The following is a 19,530-nucleotide window of genomic DNA, read 5'->3' as shown; positions in this document are numbered from 1 at the left end:
CCACAGGGTGACACTCTAGAGTCAGTCATTTCTTGCCCCAGGTCTCTTCTTCCTTGACCTCTATCTTATGATAGGACAAGGGAAGGGGGTCACTCACAACTCAGTGAATCAAGCCACTGCCCCAGGCTCAACAGGGTTTGCAAATGAAAGTCATCGTCTGCCACAAGTAATAAAAAAAGACACAAGCCTTATAGACAGGAGTTTTGAAATTCTCAGCCTCTTCTGTATAACTAAAAAAATCATCTGTAACCAAACAACTGGCCACACCTGGATCGAGCTTATCCCTCTGTTCACCAGTCTCCTTATTTAATCTGGGTCTCCGTGTCTCTTTTTCTCCCCCTCTGCTCTCCTGCTGTTCCTGTCCTATTTCCTGCCTCTCACGTGTCCTGTCCCAGGCTGCTGCAATTCGTTCCCCCTAGAAACGCTCTCTCTCTCTCCAACCATCCTGAGCTTTTCAAAAATCCATACCTATGTCTGCCTCTTTCTTCGCCCATTTCGGCTCCCTCTCTGCGCTCCAGATTACTTCCCTTCTCTCGCCGTGACTCTCCCTTCCTCCCCACTCTCTGGCAGGCCATGTGGCTATGCTTCCTTCCAGCCCCTTTCTTCCTCTGCTCCTTACCTCTTTCTCTGCCAGCACTATGAAACCGGCCACCTCGGATTGAGACTCGAACCCTTGTGGCAGGACTCCAACCGGGTGAAAACACAACTCGGGACTGTAACCCAAGAGGCCTGGACTCAAACCCGGCCAAAACCCAGTTAGGGACTCTCCACGTCTGATGTCCCTCATCGCCCTTCGCCTCCCTGCTCCCATCACTGATACAGGGCAGTTCTCCCTATGCTGTTTTCCAATCCCTGGAGATCTGGCTTTCTAATTTATTAATACTTCTCTATTTTACTCACTTGGCTATTTTCAAGGCTTAACCTCTTTGACATGACTATCCCTTTGCAAATCCCTCAGCCATTCTCACGGAGAAGGCAATGGCAACCCACTTCAGTACTCTTGCCTGGAAAATCCCATGGACAGAGGAGCCTGATAGGCTACAGTCCATGGCTAAGATTCGGACACGACTGAGCGACTTCACTTTCCCTTTTCACTTCCATGCATTGGAGAAGGAAATGGCAACCCATTCCAGTGTTCTTGCCTGGAGAATCCCAGGGATCGGGGAGCCTGGTGGGCTGCCGACTATGGGGTCGCACAGGGTCGGACAGTACTGAAGCGACTTAGCAGGATCAGCAGCAGCCATTCTCAGTTTTCCTATTGGTTCTCCCTGATGCTTTTCTCCTCAGTTTCAGTTATTTCTCTCAGTCCTTCTGACTCTGCTTCTCCTGATCCTCCTGCCTCCTGAATTTACTGAGTGGGCCACAGAACGAGACGCCCCCGGACCGGAAGATCACCTTTTCCGACCGAGCTCAATTGGGCATGGAACAGCACTGGCTGTCACATGGCTGGCCCAGGTCACCTACCCTATACGGGGTGAGGGGACGGGCTGACAGGAAAGGGGCCTGCTGCGGGGCAGAAGGACCGGCCTCAGGAGACGCGAGGACAGATGGCCTGGGAGGGAGGGGCCTCAGGAGCGGGGCGGGCTCTCCGGAATCCCGGGACCCGGGAGAGGGCGCGCGGCCTATCTGGGCTCTGCCTCCAGCAGTGGAGAAGGCGACGCGGCGGGCGCGACTCCAATTCGCGAGAGAGGGCTTTACTTGGCGAGGCCAGAGGTTAAAAAAGGGATTTAAGCAGGAAAATGTCGCCTGAGGCGGTGTCTACGGGGACCGAGGGCCGAAACCGCCTCAGCAACACTTAAAACCCAAACGAAAAGATAACTGGGCCGCAATGGCAGCGGTAGCGTTTTTTCGGTGCCGAGCACCGGGTGCCAGGGTTTTCAGGTCGCTGGCAATTCCCACACCATGAGGACGAGTGAGGGGGGCGGAGGTGGGGATTGGCGGGGTGGCGGGCTCTGCAGACTTACTCTAGAAGGAAGCTTAGGCGCCGCTTCGGGACCTCGTCTCCGCGCTCTCCAACTTCCGGCTCTGGGTGAAAGGGCTTTTGGTATTAGAGCCGCGGCTTCCGACCAGGGGCGGGGCGAGCACCAGCTGTGCTCAGAATTAGTGGGAGGGGCGGGCCGCGGAGCGGGGTGGGGCCTGTTACCTGGACAGCATTAAGTTACCTTCTGTAACACTGCTCAGGTAAAAGCTTCAAGTTGTGTCGGAAGCCAAGATACTTCCTCTTAAGACTAAAAGGGCTTATTCTCAATAAAAAGCTGTTTTCCACAGCATGTTGTGCTCAGATCCTGCTAGTGAGGCTGAAGCAATTCAGGGATCTGGGAACTTGGGCAGTTTTAACAAACAAGAATGGGACTAGTCTCTATATTACAAATACAAAACTCTGCCTGGGTAGAAATGGGCTATTCCCTACTCACACCCTACAAAACAGCAAACAGCATAGTGCTGAGTTCAACAAACTCAGGATCAGTACCTGGGTGTCTGAGATGGAGGACTTACAGGATGTGATCATTTGGGTCACTAACCACAGCCTTTTAAGAGCAAGACACTTTAAATGATTATAAACTGTGTTATTGTTTCTTTTATCCAACGTGTTTTAATTATTTCCCTTTCTAAACCCAACTCTTTAAACAGTGACATACAGGGGGTTGTATAAGCAACGCTTACAATGACAAATATCATTGTGTAAGTTTAAGCTACAGAGAAAAATTAACTGATAGTATACTGTGAAACGATTATCACAATAAGTTTGCCTAGCATCCATAATTTCATATAGATAACCTAAAAATGATTCTTGACAGTGGATTCACCAATGATTTATCAGATACAACACCAAAAGCTCACGCCAACAAAATAAAAAGAGGTAAATTGCACACATTCTAATTATCAAATATTGTGCCGTAAACCATCCTCAGCAGTGAAAAAAACATGTACACTATAATACAAAAAAAATTGCCAATCATATATTCAATAATAGTTTAACATCAAAAATACATAAAAAAAAAAAAACTCTAAAAAGTACTGATCACCAATTCCACCATAGGGGTGGGGGAGCTTTCTTAACCAACCATCCCACATGTTGCAAATAAAATACAAAGAGTAACATAAAATAGAAACTTAATGACAAAAATAAAAGACAATCTTTTATAATGCATAAAAATATTTAAAAAGGAAAGTAGCTATGCCTTGAAAAAAAAACAAACGATGGTTCATCACTGAAGTTATCACTCCACGACATAAGCTCTGTCATTCAGTTGCTACAAACTTAAGTGTGGAGGCAGAATGATCAGTAGCACCCAGGTGACAAGCATGCAGCATCAGCAACAGTTTAGTCAACAGCCTCACGAATGTGAGGGTGTGAACCTGGACAATACCCTTGTCAGGAGAAGTTCCTACACCTCTTGGTGAGGCTCAGAGGGCATGGTGATAGTACACGTGAACAACACTATCACAGTGCCCTTCACTCAGGCTTTTCTGACATCACTCAAAGCCAGAAAAAGATGTACAGGTCAAGGTCTTCAGATACTTTCTCATATCACAGAACACGCTGACCACTATACTAAGTAGCTTCAAGTGGTAATTCTGTATGCAGCACGAAAATATTACAACCAATAAGGGAAAGTATTTTTCCTTAAAAATTTTCTCTTACCCAGTAAACCCACACCACAGAGAGTCCATGAGGAGCTTCCCCTTAAACACAGGTGGATTACCACAGCAAAGAAACTGGACATGACTTCAGACCCTAGAGCCACATATTTCAAAATCAAACTTAAAAGAAAAAATTATAGAAACTAAGGAGAAAGCAAAGTCAGGAAGAGTCTACACTCCCAGACTAGACAGACCATTACAAAAGCGGAAAACTATGACATGTGGGGGTCTCATATCCTAAGACCTTGAGATGGGACTATTTGGTCCACCCAGAGACGCCAAGCCAAGAGCCTGAAAGATTCCCACATTTTCCCTTTGTTGGACTGCTCTCTTTACAGTTTTCCTAAGTAATAGGCACAGAAGATCCAATCCACCAACCTATTCCACACACCCTGACATGTATGGCAGCACAAGGAGAACAGCAGAAATGGCTGAGGGATCTCAAGAGGCAGACAGGGACTGAGACAGTTCCATACAGGTTCTGAGGTGCCAGATAAAATCAAAGAGCTGCCAGTACTTTCCCATTTTCCGATTATACCTTCCAAATATGACAACTGTGAAGAAAGCAACACTGGATCAGGGGTTAGATGCTTAGGCCATCAGCTCTGATCTATGTGGACTAAGAATTGAGTAGCCAATAGATCCAAGCCCACAACGAGAAGAGGGCACAAGGCAGCCCAGTAAGGCAGCCCACCTCATGCTCCTCACACTCAAGACCAACCAGCTCACAGCAGGGAGATGACGAGTATTGTGGATACAAACCTTGCCTTTGTGTCTGATAGAGCTGCAGCACCACTGGTGGGTGAAAGAATACATGATACATGTTGAAGGACAGGCTGAGAACTCGGGGAAAGGTTAAGCTTCCTCTGGGAATTTAATAAACAAACTTCTCTTCGGCCAAAGATCTGAGAGAGTCAATTCCTAGGCAGGTTGATAAGACTAGGGTACCTGAGGAGGAGAAAGGGGTCTGGGGCTCTCGAGGAGGATAGAGAGCGATCTGGAATTCTCAAGGAGGAGAAAAGGACAACCTTTGTTCTTTAAGCCCAGAGCTGATGATTACACAACAAAATAACTCAGCTTAAACTCTGTATTAAGCGGAGACATTTACTTTGCCAACAAAGGTCCGTCTAGTCAAGGCTATGGTTTTTCCAGTAGTCATGTATGGATGTGAGAGTTGGACTGTGAAGAAAGCTGAGTGCTGAAGAATTGATGCTTTTGAACTGTGGTGTTGCAGAAGACTCTTGAGAGTCCTTTGGACTGCAAGGAGATCCAATCAGTCCATTCTAAAGGAGATCAGTCCTGGGTGTTCTTTGGAAGGAATGATGCTAAAGCTGAAACTCCAGTACTTTGGCCACCTGATGCGAAGAGTTGACTCATTGGAAAAGACTCTGACACTGGAAGGGGTTGGGGCAGGAGGAGAAGGGGACGACAGAGGATGAGATGGCTGGATGGCATCACTGACTCGATGGACGTGAGTCTGAGTGAACTCCGGGAATTGGTGATAGACAGGGAGGGCGGGCGTGCCGCAATTCATGGGGTCGAAAAGAGTCAGACTTGACTGAGTGACTGAACTGAACTGAAAGTAATGTAACAACAATGTATCCTGCTTGAGGACATGTTTCTCCTTCTTGAGAACCTTCTGATTAATCCTGTCATCTTGAAATGTAAATTCTAGGCATGGGTCTGGTAAGACCTTTACAACGTTGAGACATTCTTTTGACTTACTGTAATAACTAATTGAGAAAGTATATAGCTCCCTTGCTAAGACTAGCGAGGGGGGGCATTCTCCATCCCCCTTCTGATGTCTATGTCAGAAGCTTTCTCTGTCCCATTTCAAACTTTAATAAAACTCTGCTACACAAAAGCTCTTGAGTGATCAAGCCTGGTCCCTGGTCCCAAAGCTATATCTACTTCTTCGGAGATCATGAATTTGATGTTGTTCACGGTAAGCTATCACCTCTATGTACATTACAAGAGGTTTCCAACCACTATTAATGTTGTGCTTTCCTCTCTGCCCTGAGATCTCATCTCTGTTCACACTTTTGATACATTCCCGTCCATTTCGGGGTTTTGTTTCGTTTTCAAAACAAGTATCTCAAACTAAAATATATGATGTATGAAAAGAGCACACCTAACATTGTTCTCAGTGGTGAAAGACTGAAAACTTTTCCTCTGAGATCGGGAAGAAGGCAAGGATGAGCACTCTGCATCACTGTTCAACAAAGGACTAAAACTCCTAACCAGAGCAATTAGACAAGAAAAAGAAATCAAAGCTTCCCAAAGGGAAAATTAGAAAGTTATCTTCTTCCCTAGAGGACAAGATCTTTTATGTATAAACTGTAGATTCCACACAGACACACACACAAAAAAACCCTGCCATATCAAAGAGCAATTTTAGCAAACTTGCAGGATAAAAAAATCAACGTGCAAATCAGCTGCATTTCTGTACACAATGAACAATGTTAAAAGAAAATCACATAACAATTTTATTTACTATTGTATTAAAAATGGGTGAAATATTTAGGAATAATTCACCAAGGAGGTGAAACATATACACTGAAAACTACTTGCTGCTGCTGCTGCTGCTAAGTCGCTTCAGTCGTGTCCGACTCTGTGCGACCCCATAGATATCAGCCCGCCAGGCTCCCCCGTCCCTGGGATTCTCCAGGCAAGAACACCGGAGTGGGTTGCCATTTCCTTCTCCGATGCATGAAAGTGAAAGGTGAAAGTGAAGTCGCTCAGTCGTGTCTGACTCTTATCGACCCCATGGATTGCAGCCTATCAGGCTCCTCCGTCCATGGGATTTTCCAAGCAAGAGTACTGGAGTGTGGTGCCATTTAACCATTTCTAAAAGAAACCCAAAATAAACAAATAAATCTAGTAGTCATGGGCTGGAAATCTCAGTACTCTATATTTCCAAGTTACTCAAAGTGCTCCACAGATTTAATGAACTCATTATGAAACTTACAATAGAAGTGTTTGCAGAAATAGAAAAAACTTGTCAGAAGTCATAAAGAATTTCAAGGGGACCACAAACTGCAAAAATACTCTTCAATAAGTACAAAGATGCAAGATGAAGGCCACCCTTTTTAAAATTTCAAGCCATATCACAATATAATCCAGATGGTGTAGTATTGGCATAAACACAGATTTATACACCAAGGGAACAGAAGAGAATGCTCAGAAACAACCATTTGCATATATTTAAAATCTAATGACAAGGATGCTAAGAAAACCCAGTGGAAAAAAGACAGTTGCCATAACAAATGGTGAATCTATGAGTTAAACAATGAAGAGGAAACCTCACCTCCATCAAAAGTAAAAACATCTCTGTGCCAAACCACAAAATGAACACCGTGAAAAGACAAAATCTGAAGAATGAAGGCAATGAAAGTGAATTTCAAGCTTTCAGAGATTTAGATTCATGTCACAGTTTCAAACAGATGATGGAATAGCACACCATCTATCACTGACACCTGATTCTGAACTTTCCATCCCATTTCCAGTCAAGATTTTGAAGTCAGTGACTCACTCACTTAGCTTCAATTACGTTAGAACAAATTTCCCTTTTTAGGTCTACTTCCAGATTTTACCAGGTACTGTGCAGTGATGGCACCCCACTCCAGTACTCTTGCTTGGAAAACCCCATGGATGGAGGAGTCTGGTAGGCTGCAGTCCATGGGGTCGCTAAGAGTCAGACATGACTGAGCAACTTCACTTTCCCTTTTCACTTTCATGCATTGGAGAAGGAAATGGCAACCCACTTCAGTGTTCTTGCCTGGAGAATCCCAGAGACGGGGGAGCCTGGCGGGCTGACATCTATGGGGTCGCACAGAGTCCGACACGACTAAAGCGACTTAGCAGCAGCAGCAGTGCATGTTAATACCTGACTTCCACCCACAGCTTCTTAATCCTGATTGACAGAGAGCAGACTGCACATCCAGAAAGATCCGAGACAATCCCTGCCGCCCAACAGCACTGATACCCCTTCTCAAGCCTGTAGGTGAGAAGCCCTGTCCAGGATGGTGCCCTCCACACAAGGTCCAGGCCACTGGGTCATGGGGAGATGGGATCCAAGTGGAGACGACAGGCCCTGAGGGAAGTTCCCTGGTGAGTGTGCATGTACAGGTGTCAGGAAGGATACTTCAGAGTCAGACATGACTAGTAAGTCCAAAGAAAGGATTCAGGGAGGACAGACTGAGAATCAACTGAGAATATGATTTTACCTGAGAAAGAGCCATTTCTGTTTTCTTTCCTTTTTTCCTCCTCTTCCCAGCTTCTTCCTCAGACAATGTAAGTTTTTAGAAGTTGATCTTGCAAGTGGAAAACAGGCTGCTTAAGGCTTAGAATCAACATCCCCCCTTCGTTTGCCACAACTACAAAAACAGGAAGACCTCACTATGTGGAACAGTCCTTTGGTGTCCACTGCCTCAGGTGGGATGCTGTTTCTGCCCTCCTATTTCTTCCCTCACACCTGTCCTGCTCCCCTCTGCAACTTGTTCTCCTCTTGCTGCTCTTCTCCCCACCCCCACCCTTCTAATTGTCCTAAATACCTACACATTTGTCTCTTTCTCCAACTCTGCTCCCTTTCTGCCTTCTTGTCACACGCCTTCTCTCCCTGTTACACTCCCACTCTGGGGCACTCCAGGTGTCTAGGCTTACTTCCTTCTCTTCTCTTCTAGTCAACACCTATCCCTGTTTCTCTCCTGGGATCACTCCTGTCAGCCCTCCTACCACAGACGCAGGGCCCCTGTCTCCTTGTCTCCAACTCCTGGAGATCCCACGCCTTTGTCCATTATTCTTTCACCCACCCGCTACTTTAAGGGCTTACTCTTATTTCATTTTACCATCCCTTTGCAACTGCCTCAGCCATCCTGGGCGACCCCGTCGGTTCTCTCATTGTTTTCCACTTCTGAGTTTGGCCTTTCACTCTCAGTCACTGCTTCTTCTGATCCCCCTCGCCCACGTATCTACAAAAATGATGAGTAAATGAAACGCCCGCCTATCAAAAGAGCACATTTTCCAACGAGACGGACTCGTGACGGATAAACACTGGGTGTCACACGTCCAGCCCAGGGGTGAGGAAAAGGGACTGACCAGGAAGGGGCAGAATGATGGGCCTCAGGAGAGGCGAGGACAGAGAGGCTGGGAGCGAAGGGGGTCTCGGGCTGGGCGGGCTCTCCAGAATCGCAGGACAGGGGAGAGGACGCGGCTTCTCCGGGAGCGGGGCTGTCGACGCGACCTCCAGGGGCCGACAGGGTGAGGCGGTGGAGGTGGGCGTGCCCGAATCCCCCTCGCGCCCGGGGACTTTACAAGGCACAGGCGTAGGTACTAACGGTTAAGTTTTAAGCAGGAAAATATCCCGAAAGGCGGTGTCTCTGGAGCCGAAGGCCGAAAAGCAAAAGGCAAGGACAAGCCTCAGAGCGATTTCGAATACTCGACCTGTAACCGCGGCCTCTGGGTTTATTTGGGGCGGACAGCGGGGTATTTGGATATAACTTTCGCAGAACCAGCGGGACGCAGAAGATGGGCGTGGCGAGGGCGGGTTGGACGGCTAAGCGCGCAGCACACGTTTACACTAGGAGAAAAAAACTCAAGTGCCCCCGGGCGACCTTCTCTCGCGGCCTTCCGCTTCCGCAGGAAAGTGCGCACGCGTGGATTCCGAGGCGGAATTTCCGGGTCGTGGGTTGGGCGGATTGCTGCAGGCGAGGGGCGGGGCGAGGAGCGTCCCAGTCTACAGCGAGAGCAAGGCGGGGCAAGGTGCAGGGAGGTATTTAGGACGATGAGATGGCTGGATGGCATCACTGACTCGATGGACTTGAGTCTGGGTGAACTCCGGGAGTTGGTGATGGACAGGGAGGCCTGGCGTGCTGCGATTCATGGGGTCGCAAAGAATCGGACACGACTGAGCGACTGAACTGAACTGAATTGATGCCCCATAAATTACAGCCTGTTTTTTAGTTGCCTTTAACATCTAAATAGATAGCATATTCTTCTATAATTACAATATGGAAATGACTGTGAACAAAATAAACTTTTTGTCATATGTTGAGGAAAGAAAGGTGGTAGTAGTGAAAGTCGCTCAGTCGTGTCCGACACTGCGACCCCATCGTCTGTACAGTCCATGGAATTCTCCAGGCCAGAATCCTGGAGTGGGTAGTCTTTCCCTTCTGCGTGGGATCTTCCCAAGACAGGGATCTAACCCAGGTCTCCCGCATTGCAGGCGGATTCTTTACCAGCTGAGCCACAAGGGAAGCCCTCGTTAGTAAGATATATCCAGTGTTTTAGCAACAACATCTAAGCAGCCAGGGTATGGTCAGTGTTTGGCGACAGACTTAAAAATCTGCAATCCGTGCCTATCTTTGATTTCTTCCTTTAGTGCCTGTTGGCTGCTAGACAGTTCTCTTCTCCTTAAATTCTTCCCATTTAATTTGAACTTTATACATTCCCCTACAGCCTCCTGGAAATTGTGAGGATTTGGGTCACTTTGCACTCCCCCTCCGGATGCCAGGAAAACATGCACTGCGCACAGTGGAGAAGAGGAAGCTGACTGGTTCCTTGGACCAGAGGCGCTGCTGTGGCGGGGCTCCACACCGCCATGCCTGCAGAGGCGGCCGGCCTTCCCAGGTCGCTGTGTCACCCCGTTACACTTTTAAGACAAAATCTTATAACTTTGTAGACCAGTATGTTGGAAACTAGGATCTGTCCTCCTAACAAGTAGAAAAGTTTCAATAAAGATTTTATTTTCCTTTTTAAAATTTTTTGAAATTATGAAAGTATGACAACACATTTACATGAGGCTTTGAAAATAGTTACAGACAGTTCCACTATATATTACAATTTTTAAGTAGACAAATTAAGATTTTTAGTTGGAGTTTCAGTATTAAACTCTCAAAAATTAATAGAATGGACAGGAAAGTAGGATATACTAGACCTGAAAAGAATTGTGAACCAATTCAACATAATTAAGGCTTATACAATTTTCACACAAGAGCAGGATACAAATTTATTCAAGTTCCCATAGACTATTAACCAGGAGACACTGGAACATGACGTAAAACAAGGTGCAAAAGTTTCATGGCCTAAATAAAGAGTGTTGAAATCATACAGAGCCTATTCTCTTATTACTGTGAAACTATGTGAGAAGTTAAAACCAAAAGGTATCTGAAAATAACCCACATATTTTCAAGTGCAATAAATAAATAAATGTTTTTGTCAGCGGGTTCTTGTCTGCTCCTGGCAATTCAGGGGTTGGGAACCTGAGTCTCCAAAGAGTTCCTGTAGGGCAGTAATGGGATGCAGAACATTTCCTGCCGTTAGAATAATTTAACCATCTTAAGAAAATAAGAAAATTTTCTGGATTTCTCTCTGTACTGCAAACTAAAATAAGAAATACAAAACTATCCCTGGGGAAAATGTGCCATTTTACAGTGACATCCTGTATAACAACTTTTCCTCTTTGTTCTTCATTCAGCTGGAAGGCCAAACTCCACATGGCTCAGTTCCAGAGACACAAGGTCAAAACCTACAGTCTGAGACTGGAGGACTAAGGTATGTGATGGGAACTTCCGTCAGTACTATTTTTTGTTTTTATTTTGAAATTGACAAAGTTTACTAACCATTACTTTAAAAAGAGCAATTTTCATTGATCAGTTGCTAAGTCGAATCTGACTCTGCAACTCCATGAACTGCAGCACACCAGGCTTCCCTGTCCTTCACTATTTCCCAGGGTTTTCTCAAACTTGTGTTCATTGAGTGGGTAATGCCATCCAACCATCTCATCCTCTGTCGCCCTCTTCTCCTGCCCACAGTCTTTCCCAGCATCAGGGTCTTTTTCATTGAGTCCGCTCTTTGCATCATGTGGCCAAAAAGAGCAATACATCTTTAAAAATTGATGAAAGCCACATTGTTCCTTTAGTTCACATTCTAAGCTTCTACTGCTCTCCACACAACAGGCCAATAATTGAGAGACAAGTTGCTGGGGCAGGAATAACGACTTTATTCAGAAAGTCAGCAAACCAAAAATATGGTGGACTGTACCCCCAAAACCATCTTATCCGAGTTAGAACTCAGTCCCCTTTTATACTAAAAGAGGAGGGAGTAAAGTCAAGTCAAATTCCTTTGAACCTAAGGAATCAAACAGTTAAGTAACAGAGCATAAAAGTCCATCAATAAGAGTTCCCTGAGAAACCTCAAATAACATCAAGGAATTTGAAGAGCAATGGAAGGCCATAAAAGATCATTGTATAGGGTCACTCCTCAACCCCTCCCTCCACACAATATCAGTAATCTTATTACTATTTAAATCATTCCTGTGCTGGGTAGAAAAAATTTAAGGCTACATAATATATTTAAGATATAATTTCAACTGTTAAAAAGTACAAAGCTTATTTATGAGATGATGTTTTGTAATAAAACCATGGAGTTGCATATCCATGCACACATGCATGCATATGTAAATACACAATTGACTGAAATGAAGAGTTGCCTCTTGACAGATTTTTAAATCAGTCAGTTTCTCATTATCACTTTTAGTCACATGTATTTCAGCATCTCTGGGGCCATGAAAATGAGTCAACTGTACTTAAGTTTGTCAATATTACATTTTTTTTTAAAGCTTGTTTATTTATTTAGGTTGTGCTGGTCTTTGTTACTTTGTGTGGCTTTTTCTAGTTGCACTGAGCAGGAGATACTCTGTAGTTGTGGTGAGTGGGCTTCTCATTGCAATGGCATCTTTTGTTACAGAGAACAGGTTGTAGGTGAACTGCAGGCACAAGGCTTCTGTAGTTGCAACACATGGGGTCTGCAGTTTTGGCTCACAGCCTCTCGAGCATGAGCTCAGTAGCTGTGGTGGATGGGCTTAGTTCCTCCCAGGCATGCGGAATCTTCTCAGACCAGGGAGATCAAACCCATATCCCCTGCATTGGCAGGCACATTCTTATCCACTGTACCAACAGGGACGTCTCAACTCTAATACCATATTAGTTTAAAAAAAAGTGGTAGACATATAAAAAACACATATAGAATACTTTGAGTCCTATCTCTATAAAATACCTGTATTCAAAAATAATATGAGGGCATCTCTCCTGGCGCAATGGTAAAGAATCCACCAGCAAATGTGGAAGACATGGGTTCTGCCCCAGGATAATGCCACATGCCTCGGGGCAACTAAGACCAAGTGACACAACTACTGAGCCTGTGCTGTAATGCCCAAGAGCCCAAACTACTAGGCCCACGTGCTGAAACTACTGAATCCCAAGATTCATATAGCCCATGCTCTGCACCAAGACACAAAAATCCCATGCACCACGACTAGACAACAGCCCCCACTGCTGGCAACTAGAGAAAAGACCAAGCAGCAACAAAAACCCAGCACACTAATTAAATATTTTTTCTAAAAAAATGATTTTATCCGCAGTAAATTTTAGGTATGTAGTTATTAACAAAAATCAAAGTTTATTGGTTACTTCCACAATAAACAATGAACCAAGGTTAGTAAAGTTGGGGACTTCCCTGGCAGTCCCATGGTTAAGACCTCGCACTTCCATTTCGGGAGTTTCAGGTTCAATCCATACTCAGGGCACTAAGATTCTGCAAGCTGCACCATGTGACAAAGAATATAAAAAAAAAAAATCAGTAAACTTGGATTTCATAGTGAAAAATAGATGATGGAATGAAAAGCCCCCTAGCCCTGAGGTCTCTTTCTGAACTTTCCATTCCATTCTCAAACACCAAGATTTTCAAGGGGGTCCTTAAATGTACTATAAATACTCAGGACTGATTTCCCCTTATTGGCCTCTTTTCCAGATTTTACCACGTATTGTGAGTGTTAATACCTGATGTCCACGTGTAGCTTCTTTATTCTGGTTGACAGAGAGCAGACAGTGCATTCAGATGGGCCCTAAGCAAACTTCCTGCCCAACAGCACTGAGACCCCCATCTCCAACCCGTGGGTGAGAAGCCCTGCCCAGGATGGTGCCCAGGGGAGCCTCCTCACAAGGTCCAGGTCACCAGGTCATGGGGAGACGGGATCTAAGTGGAGATGACAGGCCCTCAGAGAAGGCCCCGGTGAGTGTGCATGTGCAGGAGACAGACAGGATACTCCAGTCAGATTCAATTAGCAAGTCCAGAGAAGGGCATTTCAGGAAGGACAGATGGAGAATCAACTCAGAATATGACATCTGAGAAAGAGCCATTCCTGACTCTTTTTCTCCCTTCTTCCAGGTTTTTTCTCAGGCATCCTGCAGAGGTTGATACTGAAAGTTGAAAACTTGCTGTTTAATACCTACAATCAACATTCCCCCTTCCTGAGCCCCAACTACACGTGCAGGGAAGCTCTCCATGGAGAACAGACAGTCCTCTGTGCCCACTGTCTCAGGAGGGACTCAGGACAGTCAATTCCGGCACAGAGACCAACAGAGGAGCTTTCCCACACTTTCCCTCGGATCACACTCCCCTCCTGGTGAGGCCTCACGTACCCAGCAGCAGGGGGCACCTCCGCTGACCCCACGATCCCCTTCAGGTCACACAGCAGGCCCTGGTCCATCCCCACTCAGAGCAGAGTGGCCTCCTCATCCCTGGGGCTGTTCTGTCTCAGAAGTGGAGCCTAAGAGCCTTGGTTCTCAGTGTAGGATCCAGATCAGATTTGTTGCACTGTGAACATACCTGGGACTAGGACCCACACAAGTATCTGAGGATGTCTGATAGGGCAGGGGGTACCATACATGGTTTTGCAAAATGCTTCATGGATCTCATGGGAAACATGGGTTGAACACCATTAAAGGTGGCAAACCCAGCCCACCTCCTACTTTCTTCTTTTCCAGCCTTACTGAGATAGAACTAATGAAATGGATATGTGTATACTTATCATGAATGATGTGACCATTTGACAGATGTATACACTGTGAAATATTTATCACAATCCAGTCAACACATCCATCAACTCCCAGTTTCCATGTTTTGTATGGTGAGAACTCTTAAGATTTACTCTACTGGCAAATTTAAAGTATGTAGTAACAGAAGAATTTACTACAGTTAGAATGCTGCACATAGCTCCCCAGAACTTACTCATTTTACAACTCAAAGTTCATACATGAACATATTTCCATCTATAGATTGCTTTGGGTAGAATACTCATTTTCACTATATTGATTCTTCCAATCCACAAACATGGTATATTGCTCCATCTATTTGTGTCATCTTTCTTTCACTAGTGTTTATAGTTTTGTACACATAAGTCTTTTTCTTTAGGTGAATTTATTCATAAGTACTTTATTCTTTTCATTGCAATGGTGAATGGGATTGTTTCCTTGGTTTCTCTTTTTTCATTTTTAGTATATAGGAATGCAAGAGATTTCTGAGTATTAATTTTATATCCTGCAACTTTACTATATTCATTGATTAGCTCTAGTAATTTTCTGGTGGTATCTTTAGGGTTTTCTATGTAGAGGATCGTGTCATCTGCAAACAGTAAGAATTTTACTTCTTTTCCAATCTGGATTCCTTTTATTTCTTTTTCTTCTCTGACTGCTAGGACTTCCAAAACTTTGTTGAATAGTTGTGGTGAGAGTGGGCACCCTTGTCTTCTTCCTGAAGAAGTTAGATAGAGGAAATAGCATGCACAACTTTTGTGTGGTTTCTTTGAAAGACATATATTTTTAAGTCTAATACACTCTGATGTCTTGAGAAAGCCCTTGCCTACACAGTTCATGACTTCTCTTCAATATGGACTCTTATTGCTTAATACTTCAACTCAAGGTGAAACTTTTTCCACTCCGATTGCATCTGTAAGGCATTGGTCTAGTGTCGTCCCCAAACTTTGCTGTTTAAGAAAATTCCTTCCTACAAACACATTTGTGTGGCTTGTCTCCAGGATATATATTCCTACATACCTAGAGAGTGAGTAGTAATTGTAAAAACTGCCATAGTCATTGCATTTCTAAGTATAAAGTATTTGATAAATCCTGAGTTTAAGGCAGCACCTAAAAGCCTTGCCACATTACATACACTTGTAAGGATCTCCCTAGTATGGATCATCTGATGATTAGTGAGATATGAGCCCTGAGTGAAGGTTTTACACATTCATTATCAGTCGTAAGCTTTTCCTTCAGAATGACTTCTTTAGGGAATCTTAAATTGAGACTGTTGTCTATAAGCTTTCTATAAGACTGTTGTCAAGACACACTCATTACATCAACATAGCTTCTATGTATTAGAGTATGAATTTTCTCATGAAGCCTAAATGGAAACACCTGACAAAAGCCTTACGACAATGAATACATTTGTAAGGTCTCTTGCGTATGGATCCCCTGATGTCTTTTTAGGCCTGAGTGCTACCTGATGCATTTGCCCCACTTATTACATTTCCTTTCTCTGGATTATGAATTCCCCGATCATGTGACTAATGAGACAATACAATACAAGTTGTATTGAAGCAGTGGTCACATATATTACATTTACATCCTTTCTTTCATGTACAGGTTACCTTATGGTCCCCTTAAGATTTACTGCACTCTAAATGTATGGCTTCTTTCCAGTATGATTTTTTTTTTTTTTCACGATTTGCAAGGTTTGAATGCCTTCTAAAACATTTGCCACAATAACTACATGGGTAAGATCTCAGAATTCATTACATGATGGTTAGTTAGTTCTGAACTCAGAATCCAAAGCTTTGCCACACCCACTGTATTCGTGCAGTTTTCCTACAGTTTGACTTTTCTGAAGGTCAAAAGGATGATATACTTTACTGCATTTATTACATCTGTAAGGTTTCACTCCAGTATGGATTCACTGATTATCTGCAAAATGATTCCTGTGACTGAAGGCTTTGACATATAAATTACATTTATATCGTTTTCCCTAATGGTCAGTTACAGAAAAATGTGCAACGAAAGCTCTGCCACACTAATTATATTTGCATGATTTCTCTCTAGTATGAGTTCTCTGATGAACTACAAGCCAGAAATCCGACTAAAGGCTTTGTCACACATGTTACATTTGTAAGGTTTCTCTCCAGTATCAATTCTTTGATGACTTCCAAAGTTTGCATTTTGAGTAAAGGACCGGCCACAAACATCACATTTATATAGTTTCTCTCCAGTATTAATGCTCCGATGAACTACAACATTTGCACTTTCACTAAAGGTTTGCCACATATATCACATTTATATGATTTCTCTCCAGTAGATAGACAGAGAGCCTGATGAACTATGGATAGAGGTTCATAACACTGTACAGCAGACAGGAATCAAGACTATCTCCAGGAAAAAGAAATGGAAAAAGGCAAAATGGCTGTCTGAGGAGGCCTTACAAATAGCTGTGGAAAGAAGGGAAGCAAAAAGCAAAGGAGAAAAGGAAAGATATACCCATTGGAATGCAGAGTTCCAAAGAATAGCAAGGAGAGATAAAAAAAAAAAAAAAAAAAAAAGCCTTCCTCAGTGATCAATGCAAATAGAGGAAAAGAATAGAATGGGAAGGACTAGAGATATCTTCAAGAAACTTAGAGATACCAAGGGAAGATTTCATGCAAAGATGGGCTCAATAAAGGACAGAAATGGTAGGGACCTAACAGAAGCAGAAGAGGTGGCAAGAATACACAGAAGAACTGTACAAAAAAGATTTTCACGACCCAGATAATCACGATGGTGTGATCACTGACCTAGAGCCAGACATACTGGAATGGGAAGTCAAGTGGGCCTTAGGAAGCATCACTATGAACAAAGCTAGTGGAGGTGATGGATTTCCAGTTGAGCCATTTCAAATCCTGAAAGATGATGCTGTGAAAGTGCTGCACTCAATATGCCAGCAAATTTGGAAAACAGCAATGGCCACAGGACTGGAAAAGGTCAGTTTTCATTCCAATCTCAAAGAAAGGCACTGCCAAAGAATGTTTAAGCTATGCACAATTGTCCTCATCTCACACACTAGCAAAGTAATGCTCAAAATTCTCCAAGCCAGGCTTCAAGAGGACATGAACCATGAACTTCCAGATGTTCAAGCTCTGTTTTAAAAAGGCAGAAGAACCAGAGATCAGCTTGCCAACATCCGATGGATCATTGAAAAAGCAAGAGATTTCCATAAAAGCATCTACTTCTGCTTTATTGACTATGCTAAAGCCTTTGACTGTATGGATCACAGAAAATTGTGGGAAAATTCTGAAAGAGATGGGAATACCAGACCGCCTGACCTGCCTCTTGAGAAATCTGTATGCAGGTCAGGAAGCAACAGTTAGAACTGGACATGGGACAACAGACTGGTTCCAAATAGGAAAAGGAGTACATCAAGGCTGTATATTGTCATCCTACTTTTTTAACTTATATGCTGAGTACATCACGTGAAACATCAGGCTGGATGAAGCACAAGCTGGAATCAAGATTGCCGGGAGAAATATCAATAACCTCAGATACACAGATAACACCATACATATGGCAGAAAGTGAAGAAAAACTAAAGAGCCTCTTGATGAAAGTGAGAGTGAAAAAAACTGGCCTAAAACTCAATATTCAGAAAACTAAGATCATGGCATCCAGTCCCATCACTTCATGGCAAATAGATGGGGAAACAATGAAAACAGTGCCTGACTTTATTTTGGGGGGCTCCAAAATCACTGCAGAATGTGACTGCAGCCATGAAATTAAAAGATGCTTGCTCCTTGGAAGAAATGCTATGACCAACCTAGACAGCATATTAAAAAGCAGGGACATTACATCGCCAATAGTGGTCTGTCTAGTCAAAGAGAGACATGACTACGGTTTTTCCAGTAGTCATGTATGGATGTTAGAGTTGGACTATAAAGAAAGCTGAGCGCTGAAGAATTGATGCTTTTGAACTGTGGTTTGGAGAAGACTGTTGAGAGTCTTTTGGACTGCAAGGAGATCCAACCAGTCCACCCTAAAGGAAATCAGTCCTCAATATTCATTGGAAGGACTGATGCTGAAACTGAAATTCCAATATTTTGGCCACCTGATGCAAAGGACTGACTCATTGGTAAAGACCGTGATGCTGGGAAAAATTGAAGGCAAGAGGAGAAGGGGACGACAGAGGATGAGATGGTTGGATGGCATCACCGACTTGATGGACATGAGTTTGAGTAAGCTCTGGGAGTTGGTGATGGACAGGGAAGCCTGGCATGCTGCAGTCCATGGGGTCACAAAGAGTTGGACACGACTGAGCGATTGAACTGAACTGATACGTGGAATCTGAAAAAATGATACCAATGAACTCATTTACAAAACAGAAACATCTCACTGTATAGCACAGGGAACTCTACTCAATGTCATGTTTGGGGGAAGAATGAATACATATATATGTATGGGAGTCCCTCGATTGTCATTTATCCCGACCCCTTAAAAGACTGAATCTTCTTGGAACCCAGCAGAACCCTACACTCATCCCCACCCCACCCCCAAGTACAAAGGCCCCTCCATGTCTTCTCTTTTCTAAACATTTTTACTGGAGTATAGTTGATTCACAATATTGTGTTAGTTTCAGGCGTACAACAAATTCAATGTTTCACACATCCCACACTTTGTTAGATTCCTCCCCCCATAGCTCATTAGAGAGTACTGAGTAGAATTTACTGTCCTATACAGTAGGTCACTGTTATCTACTTTATATATACTAGTATGTATGTGTCAATCCCAATCTCCCAGTTTATCCCTCCACACCTCACTCCCTGATAACCATGTTTGTTTTGTATGTCTATACCTCTATTCTGGTTTTGTAGTAAGTTCATTTGTACCCTTTGTTTAGATTCCACAGATAAATGAAACCCTAGATTTGTCTTTCTCTTCTGTCTCTTGTTGATAAAAAAGCTGAAGTCTCCCAGACTTCCCTGAGGCACAAAAGAAAGACTCAAGCATCTAATAAATAGGACAAAGGAACCACA

At 43.8% G+C, this 19,530-nt stretch overlaps 1 protein-coding gene across 13 annotated transcripts in view; it reads right to left on the bottom strand.

Annotated features, from left to right (window-relative positions):
- Positions 1-9,178, bottom strand: part of LOC100848895 (zinc finger protein 665) — a 48,802-nt gene extending 39,624 nt beyond the window's left edge. For 6 of the 13 annotated variants that reach the window (XM_059877119.1, XM_005219575.5, XM_024978768.2 and 3 more), the window contains exon 1: positions 1,965-2,027. The gene's annotated coding sequence lies outside the window, so the exon portion shown is untranslated. The other 7 variants (XM_024978773.2, XM_059877120.1, XM_024978770.2 and 4 more) reach the window with 6 other exon arrangements.
- Between the last annotated feature and the right edge of the window lie 10,352 nt (positions 9,179-19,530).

The sequence above is a fragment of the Bos taurus genome, chromosome 18 (genome assembly GCF_002263795.3).
Source record: "Bos taurus isolate L1 Dominette 01449 registration number 42190680 breed Hereford chromosome 18, ARS-UCD2.0, whole genome shotgun sequence".
In the NCBI taxonomy this organism is placed as follows: domain Eukaryota; kingdom Metazoa; phylum Chordata; class Mammalia; order Artiodactyla; family Bovidae; genus Bos; species Bos taurus.
This window is presented reverse-complemented; position numbering and strand designations above follow the sequence as displayed.